This window comes from Biomphalaria glabrata, chromosome 7 (assembly GCF_947242115.1).
Source record: "Biomphalaria glabrata chromosome 7, xgBioGlab47.1, whole genome shotgun sequence".
NCBI lineage: Eukaryota > Metazoa > Mollusca > Gastropoda > Planorbidae > Biomphalaria > Biomphalaria glabrata.
In genome coordinates this window covers 1,900,384-1,922,372 of record NC_074717.1, presented here as the reverse complement: position 1 = coordinate 1,922,372, position 21,989 = coordinate 1,900,384, and the positions used below count along the sequence as shown (strand labels likewise).

The window sequence follows — 21,989 nt, the reverse complement described above, 5'->3', positions numbered from 1 at the left end:
TTATTTCTGTCACTATCGGTGGATCTTCATACAATTGATATATCTCAGGGTTAGTGCGTGTCATCCACTTTGTTTCATCTTGTATTGCACCATAGATTTTCCTAAGAATTTTTCTTTCCCAAGTATTTAGTAGATTTTCGGTTGTCTTTGTCAGAGTCCAGGTCTCACTTGCATCCATTGCTGCTAGTCTTATTATGGTTTTGTATATTATTTTCTTGGTTTTCCTTGATATTGTTTTGCTCTTAAGTAAATGATGGGTGCTATAAAAAATGCTCTGTTGCCTCCTGTTATATTTCTGTTAGTAGGTCATTTTTTAAATCAATTGTACTTCCTAGATATTTGAAAGTTTGGACATTTTCGAATTTATGGTCTTTGATTTTAATATATTGTTCGTCTGTTTGATTGTCTCTTGTCATTGTGATGTATTTGGTTTTACTGTCATTGACCTCAAGTCCTGCTGGTAGAAATGCTTCTTCTAGTTGTGTGAAAGCTCTAGCAATGTCAGAGGTTTCTTTACCCAATAAGGCAATGTGATCGGCATAAGCAAGGTATTGTAGGGGTTGGCTGTATATCGTCCCTGTTGGCTGTGGACCATGTTTTCTCTCCTGAAGTAGTTAGTAATAGTTCCCCTTGTGTTTATGTGTATATTTCTTATTCTCTCCAGTGTCAAATTGAAGAGCATGCAAGAAAGTGAGTCACCTTTTCGTAATCCTTGTTTAATGTCATATGTATAAGTCTTGTCAGTTTGTTAGGTATTCCAAAATCTTGTAGAGTGTCATATAGATATATTCTTTTGATACTGTCATAAGCCATTTTTATAATCTATATAGAGTTGGTGGGTTGGTATGTTGTATTCATGGCATTTTTCTAGTATACATCTTAGTGTGAAGATGTGATCAGTTGTGGATCTATTGGATCTGAAACCACATTGGTAGTCACCTAAGATTTCTTCAGAGTATTTTCCAAGTCTATTAGTTATAAGCTTAGACAGGATCTTATAAGTCACATTTAGTAGAGAGATTCCTCTGTATTTACAGTGCTTTAGCTTGGATCCCTTTTTTTGTATTGGGTTATTATTGTTTCTCATTCTGTTGGTATTACTTCTTCTTCCCAAATTCTTGATATTAGTCTGTGTATTTGAGAATGTAAGTCTTTTCCTCCATATTTAATTAGCTCTGCAGAAATTTGGTCCAGCGAAATAATTCTGGTGAAAATTTTTAAATGTCAAACATGTTTAAGAGAATTTTTTCATTTTCATCATTTAAAAAGGCACCAGCTTATTCATACTGCTTAAAACCTTTTGAATGTCTAAAAGAATTGTATATTGATTATTAAATTTATAGAGTGCTGTTAACAACCACGCTTTCCAAATATGACGAGCTTTTGTATCTCTATTCATGTGATTCACCTTGTTTTTTTCTTGTATATAGATTGTCGATGTATTGTCAAACCTGTCATTGGAAATGTGTGTTCAGGACGTCGGCGAAGAAGTTTAGCTTTATTTATGACTACCGACATCCAGGGTGCAGATGGCCTAACTGAGACCATACGAGTGATAATATGAGCATGGCTATCCAGCAACTTTTTCAAGCGAGAATTGTAATTGCTTAGAATGTCTGTATTGCTCTGTTGTTTATGGGGAATAACATTTTCCTTGTTTTTGATAGGTACGTTTCAAAGTGCTCAAGAAAATGATCTGACAACCCTGGTCTATAACATTGAGTTTGGCTATATGTTCACTTGCATTTGTGATAATCCAGTCAAGAGTATTGCCTTTGATGTGTGTTGGAATGTTTATCAGTTTGTCTAAGTTGCAATCCTTTAGCGCATTTTTCAGCGACACTGAATATGGCTCATTTTTACTGTCAAAATGCAGGTTCACATTGCCTTTGATAAATAGATCTTTTGTAGCTATGTGACTCAATGAGGTCTTGAAATTCTTCAATGAAAGCCTTTGTTGTCAATTTATTTCTCTTGCTTGGTGTTGGGCGATACAAGAAAATGAAAGTCTGTGTTCTACTGTGGTGGGAGCAGCGACACCCGCACATATGTTGACTTGTTAGGTCTTATGTTACTACTTTGGCTAGACTATCTTTGTACAGTATTACTAAACCCCCATCCACTATATTAGATCGGCTTCTGATTGAATAAAGTAAAAAAAAAAAGTAATGTTCCCCTCTCAGACCGTATGGTCTATAGGGCAGATGATGTAAAGGTCATATGTTTCTGTTGCCTACGGTTAATGAGGGTGTCATGTGGCCAGCACAAGGACCAAACCCTTTTATTTTTTCCCAACTAATGTCAGGTATTGAATAAATCAATTAATTTAAACTGTTCAATCAAATGTCAAATATGTCTACAAGAATTACTATGAATAACATTCAATTGTTAAATTTTGTAAATCTTTGAAAAAGATACCAGCAGTCGTCAAGAATAGGTAAAAACAAGGATGTATTACTTCATCTCACAGATCAATTAATACATTTCTGCAGGCAACACAGTGTAGAAGTCAATTCTCTGCACTTCTAAACATTTATCAAGCAGTATTGTCTGGCTTTGCTGGTCCATTATTTTCCAGTAGCCTCAATAGTGTAGAGACCATGGTACGAAGTCCAACCTGGGCCCATGACTAAAAATAGGGGCCCAGGCAGGAACTTTAAAATATCGAAAACAAAAGGTGTTAAGAATTTAAATGTATATTTGTTCTTAGCTTTCTGTTTGTTATTGTGCTAAATTTCTGGTCAATAAACAATAAATCCATGTATAAGTATGATACCAAAATGCTAATTTGGCAACAATCATGATGTTCAAAATTAAGGTTACATGAGTAATAAAGGAAATTTCTTAGCTGTGATACATTAGATTTCTGTGGCATATTATTATTATTATTTTATTATGCGAATGTATATACTTATGTTTATTCACGTTACTAATAAATAACATCACTTCCGGGTCATTCACTGGAAAATGTTGTGAACCAAACATGTCTTCACTTGACCTTCTATGTCTTATAGTGTATGGAGTAGAAGCCTTATAAGTCACGACACCACAATTTCTCATTATGTTCTTAGAGTTGGAAGAGATTTGTAAACAATACTAAAAAGTGCAGACCACTTACATCACCTTAAAATGGTGTCATAGACATAGACCTGTTGAACAATGTAGTAGCGGATCCAATGGAACTCTTCTCTATATTAGTTGGCATCAGTCAAGTCAAAAAATGGACTACATTAGCATCCTTCTCTGCTATTGTTTCAATGGAACTCTTCTCTATATTAGTTGGCATCAGTCAAGTCAAAAAATGGACTACATTAGCATCCTTCTCTGCTATTGTTTCAATGGAACTCTTCTCTATATTAGTTGGCATCAGTCAAGTCAAAAAATGGACTACATTAGCATCCTTCTCTGCTATTGTTTCAATGGAACTCTTCTCTATATTAGTTGGCATCAGTCAAGTCAAAAAATGGACTACATTAGCATCCTTCTCTGCTATTGTTTCAATGGAACTCTTCTCTATATTAGTTGGCATCAGTCAAGTCAAAAAATGGACTACATTAGCATCCTTCTCTGCTATTGTTTCAATGGAACTCTTCTCTATATTAGTTGGCATCAGTCAAGTCAAAAAATGGACTACATTAGCATCCTTCTCTGCTATTGTTTCAAGGTCTCTATTGTTGGAGTACCCAACAAAATAGTAAAGTTCCCCTTTCAGACCTTGTGATGTAAAGGTCATCTGTTTCTGAGGCATACGGTTAGCGAGGGTGTCATGTGGCCAGCACAACGACCATCCGCCTTTACTTTTCCTCAACTAATGTCAGGTACCCATTAAAGCTGAGTGGACTCAGAGGCGCCCTAAAGATCATGAAATAGAAAATCCCAGGATTTGAATCTGGGACCCCTCGGTTCAGAATACGAGCGCTTTACCACTCAGCCACCACGCCTCCCAACTAAATGGTAAAGAGAGTATTTTTCTGGGATTTTTACTCTGACATTACAAGAAGTGTGCAGAGTTGGTTAAATAATAATAAGAATCAGTGGTTTTGGTCATTATTGTCTCAATGCCACTCAATACATAGAATATGCATCCTCTGTTTGGGACCCCCCCCCCTCCCAACTCAAGAAAACATTAAGAAACTGGAACAGGCACAAAATAGAGCAGTGAGATTCATAGCTAACGAATACTCACATTTGATTAGAGTAACACTTTTAGTAACATCACTAAATTTAGAAAGCCTTTAGGATAGCAGACTTAAAGTAAAGTAGCAATTATACATAAAACACTGAAACATAATCTTCAAATACAAAATTTAATAAAATACTAAGAAAGACACAAAGATAAAGGCACACTTCTGATCCCATATGCTAGGACAAATTTGTACAAATGCTCCTTATTCCCTAGCGCTATTAGAGCATGGAATGGGTTGCCTGAGCTAGCCAGGGAAACCAGTGACTTGGCAGAATTTAAGTCATTGGTTAATATGCATGGCGCGTAGGACGTAACCATCATTTTTTTGAAGTAACGTCTGTATTATATAAGATAAGTGCGTGATTAAAGAGTCTGTTGTATCTATCGTCTAGTGTTGGCTTCGCTTATTGAGTTCAGTGTTCCTTAGTGTAATGCTAACCTTATACGTGTATTATTTAAGCTAACACTCTCTCTCATTCTTCTTATTTTCTTCTTATATAATACAGACGTTACTTCAAAAAAGAAGATGATTCTCTCTTATATAATACTCTCTTTCCCTCTCTCTCTCTCTCTCTCTCCTCCTCCTCCTCTGTTACGCTTGGGTGCTAGAATCCTCCTTTGGTTTATACTTTATACAATCAAAATTTTATTTAAAAAAAATAATAAAGATTGCATTACGGTACTACAAGAACAATTCATCAATTTAATAATGTATTTGCTTTGCCACAAAGCACAAGTGCTACTAAGGCAGTCAATTAAGATAAAGCTTCAATATAGGCCTACACATGATCAATATTAAAATAAATGAAAAGTAATAATAATGAAATCGGTAATTTAAATTATAATTACAATAATAATGAACAACAATACCGCAACTATCAGATCACGTGATTCACAAACAGTGAAATTGTTATCTAGAACCAAATTACAATCCAAACCATTGACATAGCAGCACACAATATGAAAATAATGATGTCACTAATTTAATAAAGTTATATATTAAAATACCAATATCGAATTCTAGAGTAGGATTTAGCTTCTGAAAAAGCCAGACTTGACGTTATGAATATACTGAGTTGTTTTTTTTAAATATATATATATTTTTTTACAGATTTGGACTTTAACAGTTCAGCTAATTTTTCAACATTGGGCTTGGAATAATAATAATTGTTTTTTTTTTTTATTAATCTTAGTCTGTGTAGTTTAAAATGCTCACACACCAGCAGATAGCCTAATAAAAGGCATCAGCTATTCGGACGATGGTATTACTGCTTCTAATCTTAAAAATAAGTAGCCTAAAGCATATATTTCAAAAGAGTGGGCAGTCTTCAGATACGGCCTTAGCATTGAGCGGGGCCCTGACCGAGTGTCTTTAGGACAGCGGTTCTCAACCTCTTTAGCTCCGCCGCGAACCCTATTTACAATTGGCCACTATGCGGCCACCCCCAACCGTAAAATCATATTTTCGCTAATAATTTAAATATCCGATATGAATTACCTAAGAAGCAAGGTGTGTGTTTAATCATGAAATATTTCAGTTGTTATAATAATTATAATAAACAAATTTTAACTTTATTACCGCATTTATTTACTTTCACATTGCGTGATCACAGATTTATAGAATTAAATAATTAACATCGTGTTCTATTACTGCTTATCTTCTTATATAATACAGACGTTACTTCAAAAAAAGAAGATGATTACGTCCTACGCGTCATGCATTTAGTCATGCATATTAACCAATGACTTCAATTCTGCCAAGTCACTGGTTTTCCTGGCTAGCTCAGGCAACCCAGTCCATGCTCTAATAGCTTGTGGCATTTACTAATACTCATCAATGAGTTTTGATGACTTTTGGTGGACTCATTCTGTACCAAAACTTGAAATCCAGACCAACATCCAAGCATACTTGAAGCAGCAACGTCGTAGACACTGCAAACATTTTTGCAAGAGATTTTTATACTTTTTCAGAAATGAACACATTTGTTAATTAAAGTCATCACGTGCTGTAGTAGTCGTTTTCAAGAAGTGAAACCAGTCTTTACAACCGGTCATCCTCACGTTAACAAGTTATTGGTGATCAATTTGCAACATTATTGAATTCTTCAAGCTGGATGATAAAAATCTGAAGATGAGCCACACTGTCACGAGTCGAGTCTGTGACCTATTTCGACCAGTTTCTAGAAGCATCGATCGAGGTCAAAATTCACTGGCGGATCCAGGGGGGGGGCGGTAGGGGCGATCGCCCCCCCCCACTCGGCCGACCCCCCCCCCCGAAGGGGGGGGGGCGGACGAATTTTAGTATAGAATTCACACAATTTGTATACGAATTTATTACTTATGTTAATAATATATACTAATTATTTATATTTCAACCTATTTTTAGATTATTTCGCCCCCCCCTCTAGTATGTTGGCCGATTTGGTGGGGTCGGGAGGGGGCGATGGTATCAATCCCGCCCCCCCCCACCCATACACTTTCGAGTGGGGGGGGCGGTCCAATTTATTTGTAGAAATCACAGCTTGCTAACAGAAACAATTAAATATATATATATATAGGCCTATATGATTAAAACTTATTAATATTTTAACCGATCTTTATATTATGTCGTTCCCTGTTTGCCGATTGGGGGAGGGGGGGGGGCGAATACCTCTACTGCCTAAACCCTTTGAGTGGGGGGGGCGGTCCTACTTTTATGGAGAAATCATAGTTTGTGAACAAAATTAATTCAATTAATATATAAATTTTATATTATGTCAATCCCCTTCTGGTATCTTGGCCGATTCGGTGGAGTTGGGGGGAGAGTGATTGCGTGTAGTGCCCTCCCACTCTAGCCCTAGTTTGTAAACAAAATTAGTTGAGTCGCCCCACTCCTATTCTTTAATGCCAAATGCAATCTTTAGCAGAAATTATTAAAGGAGCGAGGATTAATCGTTTTCACTCTACCGCTCTCTCATTTCCAGACAAAGTTTATGTAATTTCACATGAATTTATCATAATTATTTTAAGAAAGTTAGAATTCAAACGAAATTTTTAGTATAAGAGTCATGATTGAGAAGTTCTACACTCAAATAATACAGAACATAGTCGCCTTTTCCCAACCTTTACTCAATCTGAAATTTTTCTAGTTAAATAAATTTGCCTAATTCACAATGTATACTTTAATTTTATTGAATATTATTTATCGAATAATTCTTTTTTCGGCGGCGATCCTCAAAGCCAAATCTAAATATGTGGGGTATCAAATCTTCTCAAGGAACAAATCGGTTTTATTTGCAATGTATTAAGGGCCTATAAATTCATATTAGAATATTTTTCAAGTACAACATTATTCGAAAGGTCCTTTTTTAATAGTATGAAAAATGAGCTTTAGGTCAGGAGAATGCGTTTCTTCAATGAAGTATGCAAGAAAAGGTTTTTGGCGTCGGAATCCCACTTATGAATAATGAGCTGTAGTTGTCGGGAGAATGCGTTTCTGCAGTGAAGAAAACGCTTTTGACGAACTCCATTGATAAATAATGAGCTGTAGATGTCAGGAGAATGGGTTTCTGCATTGAAGAATGCAAGAAAACGCTTTTGGCGTCGGGGCTTAGCCCCTAATTCTTTTTATGAATAATGAGCTGTAGATGCCAGGAGAATGCGTTTCTGCATTGAAGAATGAAAGAAAACGCTTTTGGCGTCGGGGCTTCGCCCCGAATTCTTTTTTGAATAATGAGCTGTATATGTCAGGAGAATGCGTTTCTTCAGTGAAGAAAGCAAGAAAACGCTTTTGGCGTCGGGGCTTCGCCCCGAATTCTTTTTATGAATAATGAGCTCTATATGTCAGGAGAATGCGTTTCTGCCTTGAAGAATGGAAAAAATACGCTTTTGTCGACGGGGCTTCGCCCCGAACTCCATTGATAAATAATGAGCTGTAGATGTCAGGAGAATGCGTTTCTGCATTGAAGAATGAAAGAAAACGCTTTTGGCGTCGGGGCTTCGCCCCGAATTCTTTTTTGAATAATGAGCTGTATATGTCAGGAGAATGCGTTTCTTCAGTGAAAAAAGCAAGAAAACGCTTTTGGCGTCGGAGCTTTGCCCCGAAACCAACTATGAAACCATATAGCGCTGCCCCAGTTGTATTGTTTTTCGCCGAAGGTTGAGAAATGCTGCGCTTTTTATCTCATATATATATATATATATATATATATTATATATATATATATATATATATATATATATATATATATATATATATATATATATATATATATATATATATGCTGTACGCACGTTTATGCATAGGGTTAGGGTTTACTGGGCTTTAGGGTTAGGGTTTGGAAAAAAATCGCCCCCCCCCACTCCAAAGTTCTGGATCCGCTAGTGGGTCAAATCAGTGCAAGTGTCCAGCGTAAACAAGTTAATTTTAGGTATCCAATCAAAGAAAGAGGTTAAGGAAAAAAAATAGCACACGTCAGCTTCTAGAAGGTCAAAGTTACTAAAATAATTAGGGGAGAAGTTTCCATGATTCTGGAATGTACGATTAAGAAAGGTAAAAATGAAGGGAAAGTCAGTTAGACGGGAAGACGGGGTCCTCACTCAGTCCTCGATTAGTAATGTTTATAAGCTTTGTAATATTAGCGGGTCCATTAATTAAAGTTTTATTAGTTGAAGTTATACTAAGTGAAGTTTCATGTATCTTTAAGTTTTATTTATGAAGTATCAAGTCAAGTTGTGATTGAACTGAGAAGTTAATTTGATGTGAAAGTTGAAGAAGTAGGTAGTATTAAAGAAGTTTAAGAAAAATACAGAGAGATGTTTCTTTCTTCATTTCATTGAATTTTGTCAAGTTTGATAATAATAATCTCCGGCAAGTGTGATCGTCGCACACACCTTTCATAAGTCTGCATCCAACATTACAATACTAGCCTTCACCTGGAACCCCCAAAGAATAGATGGCGCCGTTATTTGGAAGCCTACGCTAAGCAGATAGGTAAGATGTTGGGACAGTTGGAGAGATTTGTCCAGAACCGAGATGCCTGGAGGAAGGCAGTAGATGGCCTATGCCCCAGAAGGGACCCAGAGTTTTATATAATGTCCAGGATTATCGTACCGATAAATCACTAGACAGCATTTCTATCATTAGATACGAGTTTGAACTAAATTTAGATCTAAGAAATTCGGCTCCAATCATTAGGCCTACTCGAACAATATATTTGGTCACTGGCAACAGTAAGTCATCAACTACAGTAAAGTTCCCTTTCAGACCTTGTGGGCAGATTCTGATTCTGTGGCCTACAGTTAACGAGGGTGTCATGTGGCCAGCACAACGACCAACCGCCTTTACTTTTCCCCAACTAATGTCAGGTACCCATTAGAGCTTAGGCGCCCGAAGATCCAGAAATAAAAAAATCCCAGTCTTCACCAGGACTCGAACCCCGGACCCCGGTTTGGAAGTCAAGCGCTTTACCGCTCAGCCACCGCGCCTCCAAATCATCAGCTATGATGTGAGGTTTCATTGCTCTAGCAATTCTGACGGCCAAGAAATAAGAAGTTTCAATCATCCGACGACTGCCATGTTTTGTTTATTTGCCAGCAGTCAAGTTTGGGCTTTCTTGACTCAGTATTTCATCGTTGTCGGCTCGGATGTTTGATATCAAAATGACTTTCATATTGTTCAGATTCATCGATTCTGATAATAGAACGTCATTACAAATGACCCATTGTGGTTAACCATGAAATAAATCAACGCGTAAAAAAATCGTCATTAGATTTTCTTTTCTTAACGCTCATTTACATGGGAAATTTCTAGAATAGCCTTTACAATAATTGTGTAGTGCTAATTATAAACGGATGTGGTTTTCAATTACATGCGTAAATCTTCCCCATGGAAATAAAATCTCTTGATTCCGCACTGGTTTAACGTTGCGTCTCGTCACACCGTTTGATTAACAGTCATTTCAACCATGGGCGTAGCCAGGGGGGGGTTCTTGGGGTTCAAACCCCCCCCGAAATGAAATTCCCCCCCCCCCTGGGGGGGGGAACGGAATTAAGTGACTGATTTTTGCTTTCATTTTGTTTATTTTAGGTGAGATTTTAATACTAAATCATCACTTACCACAGCACAGCCGAGGCAGTTTTGAGTTAAAAACCCTCTACCAGGGGGTTTTGAGTTTAAATCCCCCTACCAGGGGGTTTTGAGATTTAAAAAACCCCTATCAGGGGGTTTTGAGATACAAATCCCTCTACTAGGGGGCTTTGAGTTTAAACCCCCTACAGGGGGTTTTGAATTTAAACCCCCTACCAGAGGTTTTTGCAGTTAAATCCCCCTCTTCTATAAAACAAAACAAAAAAAAAATGCAAACAACAATCCCCAAATTCCAACAGCACAGTTGAGGAAGATTTTGATTTAAAAACCCCCTCCAAAATTTACGATAAACCCCATCTTCAATATAAAAAAAGCAAATTACACACTCAAAATTCTATGAGCGTAGCCAAAGGGGTTTTGAGTTAACCCCCCCCCCTTTCCAGTTGGGGTTTGAAGCTAAAAAGTACCTCTTCAATATAAAAAAAAAGCAAATTACACACTATAAAATCTATGAGCGTAGCCAAAGGGGTTTTGAGTTTAAATTCCCCTCCTCCAGATGGCTTTTTCTTTAAAGTTTAAAACCCCTCCAGATGGTTTTGAGTTTAAAATTCCCCTACAGAGCGTTTAGAGTTGAAAACCTCTCTCTTCAATATTATTTTAAAGCAAACTACAGTCACCAAATTCTAAGATCGTAGCTAAATGATGTTTTGAATTAAAAACAAAACAAAAGAACTCCATAGATTTCTTAGTTTAAAACCCCTCAACAGATGATTTGACGAAAAAACTTTCCTTTTCGATATAAAATCTAAAGCAAAATACAGGCATGTAATTCCAAGAGCGTAGTCAAGAAAGGTTACAAATTTCTACCAGTGGCTTGGGCTCCATTAATAAAGTGTGAGTAGTCTTCTGCCGAAATTGAAAATCATTAAATGTGTCTCAACAAAGGTGGCTAAGACAGATTTTAGGAGTCAGTCATAGAGATCGGGTCTAAATCAAAGAAATCATATGCCGAACTGGGAGTCGAATCCTTAGTAAGGTTGTGACAGAGCGTCGCATGAGGTTTTGCGGGACATGTTCTCACACAAAATGAATTACGCGGAAACAGCTTGCCGGAAAATACGGCGCGAGAGGGTCTAAGTCAGTAAGAATAGCACATTAGATTTTTGAAATAAAACTTTTTAATAGCAAGATAATGCACTGTAGATACCTCAGAATATGCATTTTGTTGGCTTTCAATACCAGAAATAGTGCTCGGCGGCGGGGCTTCGCCCCGCGCTGGGGGAGCGCTGCGAACTCCCCCAGACCCCCTTGCTAGCAAGGGCGGGGAGTCTACAATAAGCAATAAATGTCTTCCGAAGGGGTCAGAATGTAATAAAGATTAATAATGTACAGACACACACATATATATATATAATTTTTTTCCGCGTGGGGGGGGGGGGTTTCGGGGGAATCCCCCCCCCCAAAACCCTCCCCGAAAAAAAATCCTGGCTACGCCCATGATTTCAACTGTAACAAAATACTTATGCTCTGACAATTAAAAGTTTGAAATGGTTTGGATTCAGTTGTCTGCAATATCTATTAGCAAATGGACAATGGACCTCATTCACCAATCGTAAACAAACAACATTTAGCCACGTGGTGCTCTATCTCTTCTATATAATTTACGATCTCATGTTTAATTCATGATGGTTGTCACGTGACAGTTTTATTTCGTTGTTTTATCAATATAAGATCACGTGACTAAATGTTGTTTGTTTACGATTGGTGAATGAGGTCCATTATAGTAAAAAAAAAAAAAAGTACATTTTGCACTAAGTCACGTTTTTTAGAAAAAAAATAATTCCGATGGTCCTAGGCGACCCCTGGAAAATCGTCATTTGACCCCCCCCCCCAATTTAAGGGGGTAGCGACTCACAGGTTGAGAACCCCTGCTTTAGGAGCACGAATATTTGTTGGATGGGCTGAAGATGACGATTCTCTTTGTGGCGGGGTTCCGATCTCTCTCTCTCTCTTTTTCTTTCTATCCTTCTCTCTTGTTAGCTTAAAAAAAATGTACACTCATTAGCTTAATACAGCGGTTCTCAGCCAACCTTTTATGCTCGGCGACCCCTTTTTTACAATCCCCCACTCTGCCGCGACCCCCCCCCCCCACACACACATACAGCGAAAGAAGAATAGACAATAACAATCCATATTTTCGATGGTCTTAGGCGACCCCTGGCAAATCGTCAATCGACCCCCAAGGGGGTCGCGACCCACAGGTTGAGAACCCCTGGCTTTAATATAACACTTAAGAAGACTACACGCTGGATACATCAGACTCTTTCATGACACACTCTCTATAATACAGGTTACGCACAACACAGTATGAGCTTTCTTACCAAGGGGAATAACTCTACATACAAACACATACACATAAACACAATATCATCATCTATATTTTTCTTCCTCTTATTCTCTCTCTCTCTCTCTCTCTCGTCGTTTGATATGCTTTGATTCTAGTCTCCTCCCTTTGTTTCTACAAAACTTTATTTTAAAAAAAAATGAAGATAGCATATATCAATGGCGGTCTCAGCATTGGGCGGGGCCCTGGGCGAGTGTCATTAGGGACACGAATATTTGTTTGTATAATGGTGACGAAAGATTCTCTTTGTGGAGGGGCTCCAATCTCTCTCTTTCTCTTCCCCTCTCTCTTTTTCTTTTTCCTCTTTATCTCTAATTCTCTCTCTTTCATTCATTCACTCTATCCAGTGGCGTAGCTAAGAATTTGCCATCATTTGGATGCTGGGGGGGGGGGAGGGGGCTTGACCTCTTTAGGGGCCCCTGCATTTTGCGTACTGTTTAATATTAATGTAAAAACGATTATTTGCCCCCCCCCCCATTTTTTTCAAATGGGGGCCGGGGGGGGGGGTATTTTCAAATTCTCCCTCCTCCTCTCCCACCCTAGCTACGCCACTGGCTCCCTATTTATCTCTCGTTTTTCCTCTCTTACCCCCTCCTCTCTCTCTCTTTCCCTCTCTCTCGTCGTAGTAATGACCCTGTATGCTTTTCGCGCCATTTGTCACGTGAGCTGTTTGTCGACAAACTCCTTGTCCGGTGAACTAATTAGTTGACGGACAGGCGTGACCCTGGAGCTCCAGATAAGTTCTCAGACCCCACTAGTTAAAAGCGGCTGGAGACCGCGCAGACCACGAGGGTTCTTCCTATTTCTATTCTGTAACAGCCACAAAAGGACCGCCACTTGTCTCTGATGTGGAAAGGCGTGTCGGACTTTTTGGACTGGGACTGGGGGGGGGGGTCAGGTATACCTTTCATTCTCAACCTAATCGCTTTCTCTGCCTGCCTCTTCTTTTTCTTGGTAACTTTCTCTAAAAGAAGGACTTTGCAAGCACTGAGGACATAGTGGTATTGTGATAATAATATTTTTTTTTTTTACAGTGGTCAGCAGGCCTTCATTAATCTATTATAATGTCTTGAATTACTTTCCTTATTTCCGACCCAGTGCAGTCTTGCCAATGTTGGCATTATTTTGACGAGAAACTCGTGCGCTAATGGACACACGCGATGGCTGTGCTGAAGCACGGAGATACTTTTGGGCTGTATGACACGTTGCGGGGTTGACTGCAGACACTTGGTACTAGATTGACACGTGATATGACGTAATTATCTTCCTTTTGAAGTAACGTTTGTAATATATAAGACAAGAAGATAAGGGTACGCAACAAGATCCACTTTACTCTGAATCTTAAAATAGCAAGCGATGACTTGTTTTAAGTGTTAAATTAAGTTATGGACCTAGATCTAGTCAAGAATCTAAGACTTGTTTTTGGAAAAGGGGGGGGGGGGATATTTCATCTATTTGTAATAAGAATGGGCTACATGTTAGAAATTTAATTTTCGCTTTTTTCATCACCGGAAAATATAGATCTATTTAAAAATATTTTTTTAAAAATAATTTATTGTAGTAGCGGTATCGTAATATTAGGCCTATTAGGTTGGAAAGATTGCGCGTCTCTGACAAAGCAACATTAAGTAGGCCTATGCCACGAGATCTCCAACCATTAATAACCATGACCTTTTGCTAGTACACATAGGGAACAGAATAAGGTCATCGGACGTCTGCCCATCAATGCAGACAACTCTTGATACCTGCCAAGTCTGAGTGTCAAGTTTTTAGTGACGTCGCTAGGGGTGAGGGAGTAAGAATATCCAATCAGGGACAAGATAACAAGTTTATAATAAATGTCTTAGAAACGAAGATTCAAAAATAATAATTGGCACACAATTTATAGCTCAATGAGTGTAAGTAGATCTAATTAGATAATGTACCAATCAAATATTGTAGGTAATTAGTAGTGTGTCAATCAATCAGTGTTGGTAATTAATATAACGATTGTTTGATAACAAAAAAGCCAAGATTTGATTAGGAATAGTTTATTTTGGGAAAGGGGTGCTAGGGTAAGTCAAGTCCATTAACGTATTGCACGACTCGCCGTGGCCTACATGAAATTACGATGAAGTTTTGCACTGAGCTGATCGCGAAGGACCCGCTCGGGAACGACAGCATCAGGAACTCTCCGTGACTAACTTTTCTTCGATGTTAGCGCTACCAGAAATAAAAATCAAGCAAAGGAGAAGATTACGCCATAGACCAGCGGTTCACAACCTTTTATGCTCGGCGACCCCTTTTTACAATCCCCAACTGTGCCGCGACCCCTTCCCACACACACACATACAGCAATATAAGAATAGACAATAACAATCCATATTTTCGATGGTCTTTGGTGACCCCTGGCTAATCGTCAATTGACCCCCAAGCGGGTCGCGACCCACAGGTTGAGAACCCCTGCCATAGAAGGTCGTGACGATAGACTTGCAGACGTCTGTGACGCGGGATGAAGTTGTAAGACTAAGACTGAACTGGTCGATGGATCAACCCAACTGGACACTTCGTAACAGTATAAAGGTCAGTAGGTCGATACAGGGGAACGTGGGTGGGTGCAATAGCTACCACCCCCAGCTCCATTTTACCTTATTTGCTCTAAAAAGGGGTAATTACTACATGTGTTGTGAAGCACTTGGTTTTTGAGAGGTCTCAGGCAAGAATTTCTGAAGACAGGTATTTCTAAATTCGTGATCATTATGACTCCTGTGTCTACAAAACTCAAATGTGTACATGGCATTAATGGGGCGGGGTAATGACGATTGGTTGTTGTGCTTAGGCGTCGGCTTTTTAAACAGACAGGGCCGAATTAAAGCACGTGGAGGCCCCGGTGCAGGATTTTGTTAAGGCCCCCTACACTTTTTCGAAAAGCTTTAAAAGGATCCACTTATGATTAATATGAATAAAACTACCGTACTTTTACATCCAAAATGGATGTCATATTTTAGAAGAAAGAAATAGTTTGCCTACTTTTACATTTAATCTTATTTTAAAAATAATAAAATGCATATTTTAGTTTTAAAAAGTGTGGGCCTATAGTCTTGAAGTTTGTGGATGGTAAGGCTTTTGGTAGTCGCACTCGGCACTGCCGTAAATCCGGAGCTACATTCAGGCTACATATTATTAATGACTCATATATGGGCATGCAACAAGCGGGCACTTCTTAATCACGACAATGTTTGCCAGCCGACGTAAGATTAAAGTGTAGGTGGTAAAAATCCGTATAAAATGTTTGACAAAAAAACAGTTACTAACCCGTCATAATTCGAGTATGTTTTTTTTATTTTTTTATGGAGGATGTAATGTAGATTCTTATAACTGAACACCGACTTTCGGGAACTAGGTCAATTTTTTATTTTATTTATTCTTATATTTTGAACACTCCATCGAATTCTCATTTCTGAACGGGTCGCTTTTTTTGTTTGTAATTCATTTGTTTTTATGGGTCTCCCTTAAATGCGGCCCTGAAAACAGATGGCCTTTGCATCATCTGATCTATAAATGGCTAGGTCTGAAAGGAATACTTTTTTTAAACACTAAAAAACAAGGGAGAGAACGCGTGTTGGCTTTCATTGAGTAGTTCCACAAATTCAGTTTTTAAAAAGTCTAATTATGCTTCCTAACGATTTTTAAAAATGTTTTTCTTTTGTTGTTCTCCCCCTTTCTTTTCCCCATTATTATAAAATGTAGTTGATTGAAGTTTAGAGGTCTGTGAGGTCCAGCTAAGCGCCCACAATCTCGGAGACTTTAAACCAGTCGTGCAGACCGACCTCCGTCTCTTGCGTAGGTGTTGACTCGCACCCTCTTTTTTTTCCCCCAAACACAAAAGAAGAGATGGGGCGAGTATGGATAAGTAGGCCTATTGCAACAATGGGAGTCTGCGCATTAACAGCACATCAATCTCTGGTCAGCTGTGTTGTAGCAGCGAGCAGTGAGATAAGGTTACATCATACGAGATCACGAGCTGCTTGCTTCATAGTAACTTCATTCATACTCATCTCTTTCCCTTTGATTCCCAAGATTATGTGACTAAGTGTGAATGCTGCATTTAATTTGGCCAAGCAGACCCAGTTGCGACCTGCATATTTTGCCACAACTTATTCATAAAAATCAGGTTCTCTGGGGTCTTAATTTTTTTTTTCTTCAACTGCGCCTGTCTTATCTGATGAATGACAGACGTTACTTCAAAAGAAAATATTATTACGGCCTGTGAGAATACAGTTATGCTAGTTGATTAGTGATTGAGTATTTGCCAAGTCATTGCTTTTCCTGGCTGATTCAGACAACCCATTCCATGCTCTAGTAGCACTATTGAAGAACGAGCACTTGTACACGTTTGTCCTAGCATGTGGAACAAGTAATGTGCTTTGAATTTAGGAAATTTAGGCACCGGATATTTAGGCACCGCGTATTTACGGATATTTAGGCACAGGATATTTAGGCACCCGGAAATTTAGGCACCCGGATAATTAGGCACCCGGAAATTTAGGCACCGGATAATTAGGCAATTTTTGACAAGGCGGAAAATTAGGCACCGGATAATTAGGCACTCTTTAATTAGCGACCTTAATTTTGAAAGTAGTTTTAAAATTTTAACGTATATGTTATCCTTAGTCTATGGGCTATCGGTGACGTTATAATAAATAGCAACTATAACGATTCTAACTTAAGAAAAGCTGACAGAATGGGGAAAATGACAATCATGAGAATGTGTGGAAAAAAAATGACTCCTGAGTTTATATAATATAGACATCACAGGATTCAGGAGAGGGGAGGTAGAGATGATTCTCCGCTCATTGCTTCCGTCCATCACCAACCCCTAAGGTTGAATGGCTAGTTTTTTAAATTGATGATTATTCAATTTGTGTGAATATTTAGTTACTAATGTAAATTCTTATGATTAAAAAGTATTATAAAATATTTTTATTATGTCGGGGAGTGTTGGTGATAAATATAATCGCAATCGCCCTCTGCTTGTGGGAAAGGGAGGGGTCGTACTCTTAAAATGGGGTGGGCGGGGCGGGGGGCGCACACACTCTCACTTAAATGAGAGGATTTCTCGCAGGTAGACGTAAACTTGGTCGTAAAAGTTACGTAGTGAATCTGAAGGCTACACACTGGACTAAAGGGTATGGAAACACAAAGGTGTTCGAATGGAAGTCTGGGGATTATATTTTAGAGGCCTTCCAAAAACTTTGGTAGACACATTTCTGTTAAAACCATCATAATAATAAAAAAGTAATAAAAATAATATATATATATATATATATATATATATATATATATATATATATATATATATATATATATATATATATATATATATAAGGGAATTGAAGATAGTTAAATTTCATTGGCAGTGTTGAATGTTAAGGAAACGAGTGTTGTTTTTTAATCATATGTGTGTGTGTGTGTGTGTGTTTAATAATGTGTGTATGAAACCTTTTTTGTCGTTGTTTTTTTTTTTCATTCTGAAGAAAAAAAAATTGTATAAGGTAGGCCTACTGAACACACAAGGAATGGAGGAATCATACCTTCTCGAAAATTGTAATAAATATATTTGGTTTTTGATAGAGAAGGCGGGGTTAAATTGGAACATCAACAATCTTCTATAAGCAGAATAAGTATTAATAAGAGACCAATATTAAAAAAAAAATGATATTTAAATTTTTAACTCATCTGTCTTTTCCATAAACTTTTTTTAAATTTTTAAAACATTATATTTTATCGTAATTTCTAGCCGTTTTGCGATTTCCATTGCAATTTATATAAATATTATTTTACATACATTTACATTATATATATATATATCCAATAAAAGTTAATTACCACATTTGAAGGACGTAACACACCTATACACTCACACAATAGATCTTCCTGAAGGGGTTACCCATTAACAATAGAAAAGAAGGAGTGTTGATAATAGATATTAATGGTATTATAAAATATGTATACTACTTTAGTTTATCAACATATTTAATTCCTATAAGTAACGCGCGCAAATCCATCCTGCTCATTTCCATTCCCACTATAAGAAGACAATTTTCTCCAGACTTCCATTTTAGCAGTTATGTTCAATGCTGTACCCTGCCCTGTACTCCAGTGTGTAGCCTTGAGACTCATTGCGTCATTTTCACGACCTAGTTCAACATCTACCCGCCACAAATCCTCTCCCTTTAGTGGGAATGCGTAGAGGAGGAAGGGGTAAGGTCAGGAAGCAATGAGAGGAGAATCAACTCTACCTCTCCTTCCCTGAATCCTGTGAGGTCTATATTTTATAATGACTATTAATCCGGAGTCATTTTTTCCACACATTCTCACGATTGTCATTTTTTTCCTCGTTTTGTCAGCTTTTCTTTTATATCATGAAAATTCAGTAAGAATCGTTATAGTTGCTCTTTTTTTTATAACGTCACCGATAGCCCATAGCCTAAGGATAACATATACGTTAACATTTAAAAAATACTTTCAAAATTAAGGTCGCTAATTAAAGAGTGCCTAATTATCCGGTGCCTAATTTTCCGCCTTGTCAAAAAGTGCCTAATTATCCGGTGCCTAAATTTCCGGGTGCCTAATTATCCGGGTGCCTAAATATCCGGTGCCTAAATTTCCAGATACCATTTCCGACATAACTAGCCTCTAGACGTATGGGCTAGACATGGCCAAAGGACCGAGTTTACCGGGAGCCTCCGCCATCTTCCTTTGTTATACCAAGCTAACCATGGGGGAACTCGCCATTAATGTAACGGTCCCTTGAGGAACGGCGCATGGATTATCGACAGGGTCGTGAGAGCTCTCTTTCAACTCCGCACCGTGCGATGGGTTCACTCTCGCGTACCCTTGGACACTCCCACGGGAGTTTTGTTTTGCCTTTCATTTAGCCTAGTTACCCCCTCAAGTAACCGTTTCCACCCGGGCTCCACGTTGAGGCAGAACAGCGTATTCGGGCTACTGTCTACCTCAACCTGGACTCGTACTTTTCACGCGAGGATTCCATTGTACATGGACTGACTTCGCGGTCGACGAACTGTGCCGGTCTCCTAGCTCGCTGTGCTGGACTAACGAACTGCCTTACACACTGTCTCTGGTCCACGTAGGATTTCGATCACATGACCATATCAGGTCATATTGGCGTGCACTAGTACTGTCCCTTGACAACCGTTGACCTGTGCCATTTAGCTTAGTCACGTGTGTCAGTAGCTCGCGCACATATTTGCGAGTACTAGTACTGTCCCTTGTAGATTGACAACCGTTGACCTGTGTCATCAGCTGAGTCACGTGTGTCAGTAGATCACGGCGCAGATGTTGGGGCACTGCATACTGATGGGTGGCCAGACGAGCGTTGATGCTTGACTGAATATTTCAATGGCTTGACTGAATTTCCTCGGAATCACTTCGGTCGTCCATTTCACTAGTAGACAAAGATCCAAGTTTTAAAAACGTCATACATCTACAATTATATGACTTTAGCATAAACACATAAATTACTATATTTATACTTTTAAACTGATAATTACTAAAAGTTGACTAATTTAGGGTCAAACATACAACATGAGATGGAGGAACAATTTAAAAAAAAAAAGAAGAAAAACCACTTGAGTTTGCCATCAGCCGTCATGATTAAACTGTAAATGGTTCTACGTGTTTCGGATCAAACTTAGACCAAATCTCGCGCAGGACGAAGGCAGCAAGACGACACAACGACAGTCTAGCGCACATACCGCACAACCAGGGACAGTGGAACCCCTGGAAGACTAACACCAGCTTCCAAGTTAAATTACAACTGTAGGCTACTTAGCAGAAATCATCAGTTACCGTGCATGACTATATTGACCTAGGAACATTACACGCGTGGGACGTAATCTTCTTCTTTTCTTAAAGTAATAAGTCTGCATTTTATAAGATAAGATTATGCCTAGCAAAAAGGAACAAGTCCTGAATACTATGAAGAGACGAAAGCTGAACTGGTTTGATCATATTGTAAGACATCTTATCTTATATAATACAGACGTTACTTCAAAAAAGAAGATGATTACGTCCTACGCGTCATGCATATTAACCAATGACTTAAATTCTGCCAAGTCACTGGTTTTCCTAGCTAGCTGAGGCAATCCATTCCATGCTCTAATAGCACTAGGGAAAAAGGAGTATTTGTACAAATTTGTCCTAGCATATGGGACGAGGAATGTGCCTTTATCTTTATTAAATTTTGTTTTTGTATTTGAAGATTATGGTTCAGTGTTTTATGTATAATTGCTACTTTACTTTTAAGTCTTGTCCTGAAGTCTTTCTAAATTGAGTGATTTTACTAAAGGTGATAGGTCTACTCTAGTCAAATGTGATTATTCGTTTGTGATGAATCTCACTGCTCTATTTTGTGTCTGTTCCAGTTTCCTAAACTTTCCTAATGTTTTCTTGAGTTGAGGGGTCCCAAACAGAGGATGCATATTCTATTATTGGCCTAACCAAGGTTAAATAACATTTTAGTTTTATGTTCTTATTTGATTTATAGAAATTTCTTTTAATAAACCCCAATGCTTTGTTAGATCCGGACATGACTCACTACAAAAAGTTATTCTTCATGGTACAGTGGTGGGGTCATCCAAAGAAAAGCTGGCTGGATAATAAAAGAATGGACCTGCTAAGACAGCGGTTCTCAACCTTTTAAGCTCGGCGACCCCTTTTTTATATTCCCCCACTCTGCCGCGACCCACAGGTTGAGAACCCCTGTGCTAAGTCACAGCTGGTGAAAAGTGGAGGGATTCGGTAACACAGCACCTGTCACAGCACCCTATGACGAAAGTCAAGGGACAGATGAGAGACTAAGATGCTGCAAGACATTCTTTTCATTCTTAAGAACACAAAGTAATTCGCATTAACACTAACAAAAAATATTTTAAAAGTTTCCCTCTCAGACCTTGTGATCTATAGGGCAGATGATGTAAAGGTCATGTTTCTTTGGTTAACGAGGATGTCATGTGGCCAGCACAACGACCAACTACCTTTACTTTTCCCAAACTAATATTTCTAATGAAGAGTGGAAGACTTTTTATGTTTTTCATGGCAGCTATTGCAATGGGCTGCTTGCTTATGTAATGCATGTTAAATCTTTTCAAACAAGGCTTTCCAATTTCTCCAGGCCAGCAGGTGAAAACAGGTTTTGTCATTTTCCTTTGTTGAAAGGTGAAAATATTTCTAGTGAAATGGTTTAATAGTACCAGACTTATTTTGGATTCCTTAATTATGGAATTTATAAAGGCAAATTTTAAGAAGTCAAAAAACAGTTTTCAATA

At 38.3% G+C, this 21,989-nt stretch overlaps 1 protein-coding gene across 2 annotated transcripts in view; it reads left to right on the top strand.

Annotated features, from left to right (window-relative positions):
- The window catches only part of LOC106055084 (zinc finger protein 345-like), a 71,610-nt gene that overhangs the window by 8,932 nt on the left and 40,689 nt on the right, over nt 1–21,989 (top strand). The gene's annotated exons all lie outside the window — the stretch shown is intronic.